We start from the raw sequence: 13824 nt of genomic DNA, 5'->3' as shown, positions 1-13824 counted from the left end.
GACAGAAGAAAGAGTGCCACCCTAGAAACTTCTGTGGTCATAATGAATCAGGCAAATGAATAGGATCTGGAGGATCTCAGGCCTCTGGAGGATCCTACAAGGACTTCAGCTTCCCTGTGGGAGGCCATTTAAATTAAAGAGCTTGAACCTCTCTGACAAACACCATCGGTGGCGCCTTTGAAGAGCTGTCAGGGCTCTCCTGTGTGAATAAGTCTTGCCAAAATAAGTGGTTCAAAACAAACACTTGATTGAATGATATACAGGGTACCAGAGACACCACATATGGGAGTAAAGAGGAAGATATTATAGCTCGTATGAAATTGCCTGAAGGCAACAAAAAGGTTCCTGTGTTGACGTGTGCATGAGCCTCAGTTGAAACCTGATTGTCCCAGGCCAGGGGAAACCTCTCTGATGAGCTTACAAAACATGCTAGATTCAAAAACATAAAATGAACAAAAAAAGAGGTGTCAAATCTACACCAGTTACTTCCTTTTTGATGGCCCTGAGGAAAAAAAAAAAGGGCATCGGAGGTGGAGTGTGGCGTGCATACTTTGGATGCTATCAAACCTCTGTCCTCCATTTTTGCAGCTGAACCAGGCATTAAAGACATTGACACTGTCAGCACTAAGATGTGCCTCATGGAAAAAGTATTATAAATGGTAGTTGCAGTCAAAAGACCTAAAGTGGGGAAGATAGAAGTAGTATCTGTTGAACTCCTGGTATGCCTCGGGCATTTTCTCTTTGGATTGTTTTATTTCATCGTCACATTAATCCAAGAGACGGTCTTATCATCGCGGGTGCGGACGTTCAGGCTTGGAAACGCAACGCCATGCTGTTTGCAACTGCAAGATCCCAGGCTGAGACCTAGATCAAGCTATGATGGCAAAGTGCACGCTCCTGCAACTCTATCACCCCTCACGTTCTTGCTTAAGCAGAAATTACTTGCTCAGTCAGCCTCCCAGGCTGCCACCATTGCATGCCATGTGGCTGTTAGTCACAGGCCCACGCACATCACATGCTCCGAATCTGAGACTCTGACCACACAGCCCTGAGTGCTGGGAGTGAGTGAGGACCTGAGGTACCAAGAGCAAAAGCAGCTTCATCGGTTCTCATTTCAAAACTACGTAAGAAATAAAGATCAGAAAGAAGTAGGAGTGTTTCACAAGATGCTGGTGAGATTAAAGTGTGCAGGGAGCTTTGCAAGGAAAAAAGCTTTCATTCATTCATTCATTCATTCATTCTTTCATCCAAGAAATAATTATCCAGTGCCTACTCTGTGCCAGGAACTGTGCAGGATATACAAGGATGGACAATGAAGACCGGAGCTTGAAACTGACATTTGGATGGAATAACACTGCCCTAATGTTGCTGGAGTCCAGAGAGGGGCGCTGGATAAACGCACCATTGGAAGGACATGGCATCTCCATAAAAAGACTTTGCAAAGGTTTCTAAGCACTGGCAAATAAAAGGCAGGAGGATGTCCAGGGATGGAGGGTGGCGGGGCAAAGGGTGGAAGAGGGGGTGACATGTGGCTGCTGAGAAAGCTGGAAGAGGTTTCGTCCTGATGGCAAGGGTCCTGATGGTTCTAGGAGTCAGGGATCTTACCTGCTTCCTCCCATCTTCCACAGGCCTGGCAGAATTGTTTGAAAAGTTGAATTCCATCATGACCTTCCCTTGCCCAAAGTCCTCAATTGGCTCCGTGTTGTCTATGGACAAAGCCCTTCTCTGGGCTGTGTATTCCCAACAGGGGTGACAACACATCCAGGGATGTCAACATTGGTTCTGAGGGATGGGGGCTGGGGAACAAACACTGTTCACCTTTCATTTACAAGGCATAGATATGTATATGGTATAGGAACAGCCATTCGGCACATCTGTCGTATTCAGATTTCATGGCCAAAGACCATTAGGAAAGTCATGTCTCAAAAGGCTCCTGGGGGAGGGGGCCATCATGAAAAAAAAAGGTTGGGAAACCCTCTAAACCAAGGTTTCTTACCTCCAGTGTTATTTTCATCCAGGACCAGGTAAGGTTTTTTGCAAGGGGCTGCCCTGTTCATGTAGGATGTTAACCAGTATCCCCGGCCTCTACCCCCAGAAATCAGGAGCACACCAATACCCCTGTCCTAAGTTATGACAACCAAAAATGCCTCTAGACATTGCCCCACCTCCCCTGGGGGCAAAAGTAGCCCTATCTGAGAACCTTTGAACCAGATGAGGCTATTCTTATAGGTGTTCACTAAGTAATAACTAAGTAAAGCGTAACAATGTTGACTTTTTAAGGAGTGGGGTGTCTTTTATTGGTGGCAATCAATTCTGGTCCAGAGTTGAAGTGTACAGTGACAAGGCAAAAGGAGGGGCCCAGCCTTGCCAATAGTAGAGGCCTTTTCACATCCAATGATGGTCTCACCAGGAGAGAGGAGGGGCTGCGGAGTCCATTCCACAAGCCTAGAAATGTCCATCTCCCTTTGTGTCCGGAGAGGCCTCATTAAATTCCAAGGCTGCACTGGTGGAATCTGGCTTGCAGCTGTGCATTTCAAAGTCTCCCCGGGCCTTCAGTGGACAGGAAGCTGGGGTAATAAATTGCCTCTGCTTCCCGGCATAGGTTGTGGGTCTCAGAAGATTACGCCCTAAACATCCCATTCTGAAGGGTGGAGAGCTGGCGGACCCAACACCAGAGACCAAGTGTGGGTCTTGGGGTTTGGCAAAGTGACAACTCTGTAAACAGCATTAGTTAGCCACAGAATAATCTGTCCTCCTCTTCAGGACAGACAATTGCATCAGGTGATGCTTTCTATGAGTCAGTAATATTTAGGTTTGTGCTAAATAAAAAGCAAACGTGAATTAAACACTGCACAGTATTTAAGGAAATAACACACGGTTTATGAGAGTTGATAATCTTAAGAGAGATGGATTCATCACATCATAACTAGGCCAGGTTCTAGAAAAGAGAACCCCATTTCGTTGTGGAACTTGAGGCTGAACAATTTACCAAGACTCTTTCGAAGGCTAGTGTATAGCAAGGCAGGTATTAGGGAAGAACCCACGTGCCTTTCAATTAAGACGTTTATTGATGTGACACATAAAATTCTCCTATTTTATTATCTGTACTGGAAGGTGGTTATTCATTTAAACTGCTTTGCTTTTGTGCTGTGCGGTCATTAGAGAGAGTTCTTCTCTAACACAAATCCGAAAGAATCAGTTCTCTGAAGAGTACACTTGCCTTCTTTCTCTTCCGAGAGTATTAACAAGATTGAATTTTCCTGATATTGTTTGATTTGTGAAATCACACTGTACTTTCAAGTGCAGAAATGAGGAGAGTCCTTTACACTTTGTGAATGCAAGATATTTTCAGAAAGGTGAAACCATTTAGAAAAGAATTTTAAACATTCGACATAAATGTTGCATGAGTTTTGTGCTAGGGAAAAGAAAGCTGACTAGTAATAAAATCACCTTGAAATAATCGTAGGATAGGTAATGTTAAACGAAATAAACACGCTGAAGAAAAAAACCAAAATTCTACACACGTGTATTTTTCCCTAGTTGGAGATAGAAATTTCTGTTTTCCAAGGGAAGCGGGGGCTCTCGGCTCACGAGCCCTGGTGCTCCCACCCCCGAGCCCCTGCCCCCATATCAGCACAGAAACTTGTGTTATTGAAAATACCCAGAAATACTTCTCATTTACTTCTTCCCTGGGAACAAATTACTCAAATTGAACTCAAGTTTTAAACTTTCATTTGTTAAAACAGCACTTTGAAAAACCAGACAAGGCAACGCAAAGCAAACAAAATAAAAGCCTGAAGTTGGTCCTCCTACAGTTGGAGAGACTGAGACAGAAAGAAAAACTGTGCCCCCCCACCCCCAAAAAAAGAAAACAGAAAGAAAAAAATAATAAAGGGAGGCTTCCTATTCATCAGACATATTGTTACAGATGTTTGAAGAATTCGGCAGATACTTTAAGAACATACGAGAATTCATACTTGGTTGGCTAATTATTGAGTAGCTCTGTTCTGTATTGTGCTGTTAAAAGTGGAGATAGTTCTAGAACAGTTCTATTTTTCTTCCTTTTATCACCTTCCCAGTCTCCCCGGCTGCCTCCACCAGGGAACATAAGTACCCAAACGCCAGGATGACAGCCCGGACTTGTGCAAAGCGGCTTAATTACTCATTACGAGATTCCATCAACACAAGCTCCGGTCCGTGGTTTTGTAATAAGGGCCGTTATCTTTCCTAGGATTTCACTCCTTCATAAAGGGGGACGTGGCAGAGATTTCCGCAACCCCACTTTATACGGGAAGGGAATGAGAGGATTTTAATGCATGAATTTGATGTCACTAACAATGCTGACAGCTGTTTAATCCCAGTGGAAACAACAGCTGAGTCCCAACTGCAGGAAAAATAATTAACTCTTCAATGCAATCCGAGGAAGGGATCTTATGAATCAATTACGGGTCCCTTGCCTTACCTGCAGTTTTTGTCAATTACTCAGCCATTCGGTCGGGAGGCTCTGGCGCTAATAAAATGACAGGCAGCCCTTACAGACGGGGAGACGTGTTAAGTTCAGAGGACAGATTTATTAAATGGGTCTGTTCTAAGTTTGCCATTAATTAAAATTAAAAACCATTTTTTATGTTTCCACTGAATCACAGAGAATAATGAACTAAAAGTAAAAGGAAATAATAAAGTGGGAGTCTTGGGTGACCTGAGGTCAGGGAGGAGAAGGCAGCTGAGCTGGAAGGGAAAGAAAAATAGGCTCTGCAGTTGAAACAGAAACAGAGGGTGGGATGTGCAGCGGCATGTACTTTATGACATGTGCCATTTAATTTAAACGGAACATTTAGACACCTGCTGATGACGGTAAATTTGCTACTCTTCACCCTTCCTCCCCCAGAGATGGTCAGTGAGCCTATCTTGGAGGCTTCAGGTTCTTTTTTTTTTTTTTTTTTTAACCCCTGTGTGCTGACTTCCTTCCGGTGACTATTTCTACTGCTTTTAATTTTTAAAATATTATAGATATAAATAATGTCTGATTAAGATCCTGCTTTGAAATACACGGCGCTCACTTAATGGCTCCCATCTAATAAAGCACTCCTGGATCCTTTCCATTCATTTATAATGCGAGACTTTGAGCAGATGTCTTAAGTATTCAATGTTACAAACAGCAACATTACATGAATTTAAATTTGGCTCTTTGTCTGAACGCCCCTCCAAGCACGGCAGCTGATGGCCACGGAGCCCAGTTTCATCTGGAAATGAAGTTGCTCTGCCACCTGCCCCAAGCCTCCTCCTCCAACGGAGGACAACCTGCTCTTTCCTGAGAGGTCTGGGACTGCTGGGTGTACGGGGAGACCTTCCGGCAGTTCAGGGTCTCCTAAAGTGACAGGTGGAGCAAGAAGGTTCAGAGTAAACAGCAGGCGGACAAACTCCTACCTCAGCCTGGGAAGAGCTCCAGTGCTCCCTGAGGGTGCGCCTGATGCTCCCGATGGATCCTCATAAAGAGCTGCCATGTCCGCACTAATATCCCGATTCTGCTGATGAGGAAACTGAGGTCTCAGGAAAGAAATGAACTAGCTCTCTCTTGTTAGTGTTCTGTTTAAATGGTATTTAACAGATGCGTGTGTGTAAATCCTCAGCTAAAGTTTGGAACCCAACAGTACAAAAAAAGGCCGGGTAGCAGAGGGTGGTGGGGTGGGGTAGGGGTGTGGGATGGGGGGTCGGGGGGGACAGTTTACCAGAGACACAGCTGAATGCCTGAACTTGAAAAAAGGAATCCTAAGGAATATAAGGGATACTGTAACAATAGATTTGGTCCACCCAGTACCCTTCCTTTTCCTTACGGTCTTCTGGGAAGCACACTTTGCTCCATTTGACCCATGTAGGGTCCATTAGAGTTGCTCCATTCTCTTTCCATGGATACATGACCTAGGCCACCTGTTAAACAGCCTATCGGTTTTTTTTTTTTTTTTTCCTGAGACAGAGTCTCTCTGTCACCCAGACTGGAATGCACTGGCGTGATCTGGGCTCACTGCCACATCCGCCGCCCGGACTCAAGAGATTCTCCTGCCTCAGCCTCCTGAGTAGCTGTGATTACAAGTGCCTGCCACCTAATTTTTGTATTTTTAGTAGAGACAGGGTTTCATCATATTGTCCAGGCTGGTCTCGAACTCCTGACCTCAAGTAATCTTCCCGCCTCAGCCTCTCAAAGTGCCGGGATTACAGATGTAGGCCACCGTGCCCAGCCCTAAACAGCCTATCTCTTGACCACAGCAATTGCTCAAGAATAAAGCACATGGCTCACACTGGACTAGAATCTTACCTGAAATATGTATTTTCTGGGAAACAGAGTGCGGAGGTCTCCTGCTGTTATGAAGCTAGCATAAAATGGGAACCTGGTCTTTCTGGCAGCTGTTTCTCCCACCAGGTAGAGGAAACCTGCTGCAGAAGTAAGCAAAACAGAGACCACCACAGCAAAAGACGGAAGGAAACAAATCATCTGATTATATTTTTGAGCCTCTGGATCCAGCCATGCCTAAAGCCATCACCCCAAGACTTCCAAGTACATAAGCCAACATACTCCCTTTTGCCATAAGCTGGGTTTACTTGGCACCAAGAATCAAGACTAGTAAGGAAGAAGGGGTGGTACACACTGTTCTGTAAAAGTTCTATACATGGATCATCCTATCTCTTTAAATTATGGCCTCAAATGAATTCTCAGCAAATTTCTCATGATGCTGGCATCACACTATATTCTTTTTTAGCTCTGTGACTTTCCTCATGCCGTCCCTTCTACCTTGAATGTCTTTCTCTTCCACTTCCATACTTGGTGAGGGTCTATGCATTGTTCAAAGCCTAGCTCAAACACAATCCCTTGGGTCAAGTCTCCCCCGGTTTTATTAGGTAGCACCAGTTTCCCTAAATAAACTTTGATCTCTCAAGAGCAAGAGTTGCACCTTAGTCATTGCTATGCTCTCAACAATAAGGACGACGCTGGGCATGAGATTACGGTAATTTATATTATTCAAAAATCATTCACAGTAAACTAGAGATAGTCCCCAAGGAGTTAACACTGTAGTGGGGAAGGGCACAGAATCAAAGATAGTGATACGTGCAGGGATAAATCTGAGTCTCTAACTGAGAGCCAACACAGTGCTGTGGTTATCAAAAGAGCTGATGGCTTTCATAGGGGGCATTAATAGCAGGAGAATATGTGGGGTAGAGGTGACAGGCCCATTCCACGATATACTGCTCAGGCCACATCTGGATTCCTGTCCTGGTTCAGACTTAAAGGGGGACACTTGGGAAATTTGAGCATCAGACTAGTCGAATCCCATCACAGTTTTCACACAATTTTTTAACAGCTTTGTTGAGATATGATTCATATACCATACAATTCACCCATTTAAAGTGTACCAAGTTTTAGTACAATCACAGAGTTGTGCAACAATTCCCACAATCAACTTTACAACATTTTTATTGCTTTAGAAGGAATCCTGCTCTCCTTAGCTGTTAATCCTAAGTCCCTCCATCCACACCCCATCCCCAGCCCCTGGCAACCACTCTACTTTCTGTCCCCATAGATTTGCCTCTTTGGGGCATTTCATATAAATGAAATCATATAACATATGGTCCTTTGTGACTGGCTTTTTTGATTAGTACAAGGTTTTCAACACGCTATTTTTCCTTTCTTTTCTCTTTTTTATTAAAGCTGCAGGAAACCCCCTTGTTCATAAACAGCACCTTGCATGAAATACAAAAATATATAATAAAGAAGAGAGGATCTGTTCTGGTTGAAAGAGAGCGGCTGGGTGCGGTGGCTCACACCTGTAATCCCAGCACTTTGGGAGGCTGAGGCGGGTGGATCACTTGAGGTCAGGAGTTCGAGACCAGCCTGGCCAACATGGTGAAACCCTGTCTCTATTCAAAATTAGCTGGGTGTGTGGCACACACCCCTGTAATCCCAGCTACTTGGGAGGCTGAGGCAGGAGAATCCCTTGAACTGGAGAGGTGGAGGTTGCAGTGGGCCAAGATAGCACCGCTGTATTCCAGCCAGGTGACAGAGTGAGACCCTTTCTCAAAAAGAAAAGGAAAAAAAAAGAGAGAGAGCAGGGTGGCAATCTAAGTGTTACTTTCTTGACTTTGTCCCCTGAGGTAACAAAGGAGCATGCTAGGGTTTGTGATTGAATTCAATGCCCAGACCCATGAGACCAGACACAGAAACAGCCAGGGAGTCCCCTGACTGCTCCACTGGGCTTTTCCCTCCCACAATTATACGCCAGGTCTCTACTGAAGGAAATAATGAGACAAGGACCACCGGGGCCTGGTAGCTGGGCCACTCACCAGGTTCCAGGCAGTCCATCTGGAAATAGAAAGTTCTATTTTGTTATACATTTGAAACTGGAAAAAGACTGTGCTATTTCAAGTTGTCTTTTTGTTTTTTTTAATTTTAAGAAACTGCCTTCTCCATGAAGAAGTATTATGTGACAAACATTCCAAGTCCCTTCTTATGGTAATACTGCTCTTTGCAAATGGCTCGGATCCAATCCAATTGAACATAATAAAATGAAACAATCTGTGCTATCTCCAATAGCTTTCATCTTTACCATGCTAATGATTCCTGAAACCAATGAGCATGGTTTTAAAAAGAAGAAGAAGAGGAGGAAGAAAGAAAAGACACATTCTGTCTCTCCCGATACCAGCCTCCTTGGCAGCTGGGGCTTGTGCTTCCCGTCACCATCATGAACCTCTCAACAGGGTCCTTGGGAAAAGCCTGCCCCATTGCTCTGAGGTCAGAGTTTACATGTGAAACAAACTTATCGCAGTCATCATAATGTCCCGTTGCTTGTGATGGCTAACAATGAAACATAACTGTATCCACAATGAGGATGGCTATCCCATTCTGCAAGGTTGCTGAGAACTCCCTAGGGAACAGTTTGGCCACCACCAGGACCTGGTCTCTGGCAATTAGCAATGGCAATTTATCTCCATCTACACAAAATGGCCAGAGCTCAGATCACATGGTTCCTGCCTCGGGTTGGTGGTCACAGATCCCTATTGGGCTCATATGGATAGGACTACGGGGCACAGTTTCTGGACAGTCTGGAAATCACCCATTCACTCATTCATTTGCACATATGAATAATCTCCACACACTGTGCCATGCAGACCATGCACTGTGCCACGCAGAGCATGCACTGTGCCACAAGGAATGGAAGATTAAACACACACACATATACATCTATTTTAACTATAGTGGGGTATGTGCTAAATGAGCAGTAAGAACACAGAACTGGGAGTGAGGAAAGGAAGAAAGGCTCCCCGTCTCCCTGTTCCCTCCTCCTGCAGCTACAGACGTGGCCCAGGAGGCTGCAACAGAGTTGATTTATGTGGCGTCACTCCCATCCTCTCCCACTGTCACTCCCATCCACTCCCATCCTGCCTCTCCTGCTCTTACACACCCCAAAGATTTGGAACTCTGTGCTATCCTCTACAGCCTCCAGCTCCTGAGTCCTCCTAGGTCAGGTCCTTACCTTTCATGGTGACCCTTCATCCAGTGGGAACCTCACACCCACTAGACTCTCCCAAGTTAAACCTGAATGACACCAGTCATGGCTGTTTCCTGTATTTCTTTAAAAATCTAGGGAGAGGGTATTGGGCATAGTGGCTCACACCTGTAATCCCAGCACTCTGGGAGGCCAAGATTGGTGGATCACTTGGACTCAGGAGTTTGAAACCAGCCTGGGGAACATGGCGAAAACCCCATCTCAGCAAAAACAAACACAAAAATTAGCAAGGCATGGTGGTGCATGCTCGTGGTCCCACCTACTCAGGAGGCTGAGGTGGGTGGCAAGCTTGAGCCCAGGAAGCTGCAGTGAGCCGTGATCATGCCACTGCACTCCAGCCTGGGTGACAGAGTGAGTCTCCAAAAAAAAAAACAAACAAACAAAAGGCCTTGGCAGGCAGGAGTCGTTGCCTCCCAATTGTTTGGGGCTAGATTCATCCACTTGCAACATGATTTGAATGACGGACTTTCCTGTTTCCTTCCAGGTGTCTCTCAGCGTTGATGGGCTTCTCAGAGAGGCAGGTAAACTTGGGAAAACAGGCTGAAACATGTATCAGATATCCCAGGGACACATGCATGATTATGGGGAGAGTTCTAGAAGAGAAAAGAAAGGACAACAAAGGACCAAAGGAAACCTTTGAATAGTCTGAGTATTCTACAGACTCTTTCTTCCAGTGGAGACAATTATAAATGTTAATAATAAGAAATAACTGTCTATTTACAAACCCCTTACCATGTACTAGACACAACGCACATGCTTTGTATCTACGAACTCATTCACTCTCCACTACAACTCTATGAGGCAGGCACTATTATTTTTTCCATTTCACAAATTTAGGCCCGAGGCCCAAAGCAGTAAATAATTCTGCCAAAGTAGAAGAGTTGGCACATGTGATTTGAATCCAGACCTCCATTTTCTGTGATATCAGCAGGCCATGAAAAGAATTTTGCAATATATTTAAGCTCCTTTACACAGTGTGGCACCCTTTGACTCAGTGATCCTACTTCTGAAAATGTAATGTTAGGAAATAGCTCAATATGATTAATATACACTATATTTATTGATTCAAAACATTCACGGGTTACTTGTTAGCCTTACTTATAATAAGGAAAATTTAGAAGCAATCTAAATTTCCACTATTAGGGGAATAAAGAAACAAAAACAAACAAACAAACAAAACTACAGGCCAGGCACGGTGACTCATGCCTGTAATCCCAGCGCTTTGGGAGGCCGAAGCCGGTGGATCACGAGGTCAGGAGATCGAGACCATGCTGGCTAACATGGTGAAACTCTATCTCTACTAAAAACACACACACACAAAATTAGCCGGGAGTGGTGGCGGGTGCTTTTAGTCCCAGCTACTTGGTAGGCTGAGGCAGGAGAATGGCATGAACCCGGGAGGCAGAGCTTGCGGTGAGCAGAGATCACACCACTGCACTCCAGCCTGGACAAAAGAGTGAGACTCCGTCTCAAAACAAACAAACAAACAAAAAAACACTATAGTAATAGACACTAAGTGGAATTTATAGCCATCTTAAAAATGGTGTACATGAAGAGTCTATAATATTGTGGAAGGGTGTTATAATGTTAAGGTCAAAAGCAGAACCAAAACTTCTAGAGACAGTATGATTACAAATATGTTTAGATGCCAGGATAAGGGGTGTACAGTAAAAGAAAAGAAGCAATGTTTTCCATTTGGTTCCATCTGAAACAGCTATCAGGAAACGATTTGTTTCTGGGCATATCTGTTATCTCCTCTTAACCCAAAGCCTCTTAAATCAGTGCCTCTAGAAAACTCAAACTGATTTTTTTTTTCCTGAGATATTTCACATGGAAAAATAAATTATATCATTGGATTGGATATCTAAGTTGGATAGGTAAAGCTAGGTTCTTTAGCTGATAGAAAAGAAGCCATGCAAAAAAGCTTGGAATCCTCAGAGCTGGTCACACAGTGTATCCAAAATTGATGAGGCACATAGAGATAACTGGAGATAACTTTTTCCATATTTGTTCTCAGGTGCAGAACCAAATCACAGTACCTCCTTCCTCCAGCTCTACTTTGGAGCAAATTGAGTCCAAATTAGATCACCCATTTCGTCCAATTGTATAAACCACGGCAATACTGTTTGGGAAAATCTAATAGTGTTAATCTAAGAACTGCTCCTGTGCCCACAATGGAATCAAACAAATAATCAATAAGCCTCTAGATATTATAACATCACTGAGTGAAGAGACAGAGAAGAGATTGTGTTTGCAGAGGGAGCTGCTTAAATGGGATCAAGTCACAATGCGGGAAGGACAAAGCAAACACAAAAAAATGATGACGACAAAACCAGGTTGAGTAACATAGTTTATCCTAGACATGCTAACAGTGCCAGAATTTTCTAGTGGAAAGCATTAGACTGTGTATCCGAATAAGGCAGGAATTTTTTTTTTTTTTTTTTTTTGAGACGGAGTTTTGCTCTTGTTACCGAGACTGGAGTGCAAAGGCGCCATCTTGGCTCACTGCAACCTCTGCTTCCTGGGTTCAAGTGATTCTCCTGCCTCAGCCTCGCAATTAGCTGGGATTACAGGTGCCTGCCACCATGCCCAGCTAATTTTTTGTATTTGCAGTAGAGGTGGGGTTTCACCATGTTGACCAGGCTGGTCTCGAACTCCTGATCTCAGGTGATTCACCCACCTCAGCCTCCCAACATGCTAGGATTATAGGCATGAGCCACTGTGCCCAGCCAAATTTTACTGGGGATTTAAACATCTCATTCAATTATCAACACTATCCCTGTGGAATTGTTATTATTGTCCCTACATTACTGATGGATACATATGAGGTTCAAAGAGCTTAGTTCACTTGCCCTCTTCTCACAGGTCCACTAGGCAGTGCTCCAGTATGGACTCTGTATGGGGGCTCCAGCCCTACATTTCCCTTCTGCACTGCCCTAGCAGAGGTTCTCCATGAGGGCCCCGCCCCTGCAGCAAACTTTTGCTGGGGCATCCAGGCGTTTCCATACATTTTCTGAAAACTAGGTGGAGGTTCCCAAACGCCAGTTCTTGACTTATGTACACCCACACACTCAATACCACATGGAAGATGCCAAGGCTTGGGGTTTCCACCCTCTGAAGCCACAGACTGAGCTATACATTGGCCCCTTTCACCCATGGCTGGAGTGGCTGGGACACAGGGCACCAAGTCCCTAGGCTACACACAGCACGGGGACTCAGGGCTGGGCCCATGAGATCATTTTTTCCTCCTGGGCCTCCAGGCCTCTGATGGGAGGGGCTTCCATGAAGGTCTCTGACATGGCCTGGAGATATTTTCCCCATGGTCTTGGGGATTAACATTAGGTTCCTTGCCACTTACACAAATTTCTGCAGCTGGCTTGAATTTCTCCCCAGAAAATGGGTTTTTCTTTTCTATCACATAGAAATGCAAATTTTCAAACATTTATGCTGTGCTTCCTTTATAAAACTGAATTTCTTTAACAGCACCCAAGTCACCTCTTGAATGTTTTGCTGCTTAGAAATTTCTTCTGCCAGATACCCTAAATCATCTTTCTCAAGTTCAAAGTTCCATAAATCTCTAGGGCAGGGGCAAAATGCTGCCAGTCTCTTTGCTAAAACATAACAAGAGTCACCTGTGCTCCAGTTCCCAACAAGCTCCTCATCTCCATCTGAGACCACCTCGGCCTGGACATTATTGTCCATATTGCTATCAGCATTTTGAGCAAAGCCATTCAACAAGTCTCTAGGAAGTTCCAAACTTTCCCACAGTTTCCTGTCTTCTTCTGAGCCCTCCCAACTGTTCTAACCTCTTCCTGTTACCCAGTTCCAAAGTCACTTCCACATTTTCAGGTATCTTTTCAGCAATGCCCCACTCTACTGGTACCAATTTACTGTATTAGTCCATTTTCACACTGCTGATAAAGACATGCCTGAGACTGGGAAGAAAAAGAGGTTTAATCGGACTCACAGTTCCACATGGCTGGGAAGGTATCAGAATCATGGTGGAGGTGAAAGGCACTTCTTACACGGTGGTGGCAAGACAAAAACAGCGGAAACCCCTGATAAATCCATCAGATCTCGTGAAACTTATTCACTATCATAAGAATAACATGGGAAAGACTGGCCCCCACAATTCAATTACCTCTCCCTGGGTCCATCCCACAACACGTGGGAATTCTGGGAGATACAATTCAAGTTGAGATTTCGGTGGAGACACAGCCAAACCATATCAGCAAGTCAAGAGCATCTTTAAGGCCTAGTTTCTGTA

The 13824-nt window shown here is 44.5% G+C and overlaps 1 protein-coding gene across 2 annotated transcripts in view; it reads right to left on the bottom strand.

Annotated features, from left to right (window-relative positions):
* The window catches only part of WWOX (WW domain containing oxidoreductase), a 1123672-nt gene that overhangs the window by 234260 nt on the left and 875588 nt on the right, over window positions 1–13824 (bottom strand). The gene's annotated exons all lie outside the window — the stretch shown is intronic.

Source organism: Macaca mulatta, chromosome 20 (assembly GCF_049350105.2).
Source record: "Macaca mulatta isolate MMU2019108-1 chromosome 20, T2T-MMU8v2.0, whole genome shotgun sequence".
In the NCBI taxonomy this organism is placed as follows: domain Eukaryota; kingdom Metazoa; phylum Chordata; class Mammalia; order Primates; family Cercopithecidae; genus Macaca; species Macaca mulatta.
This window is presented reverse-complemented; position numbering and strand designations above follow the sequence as displayed.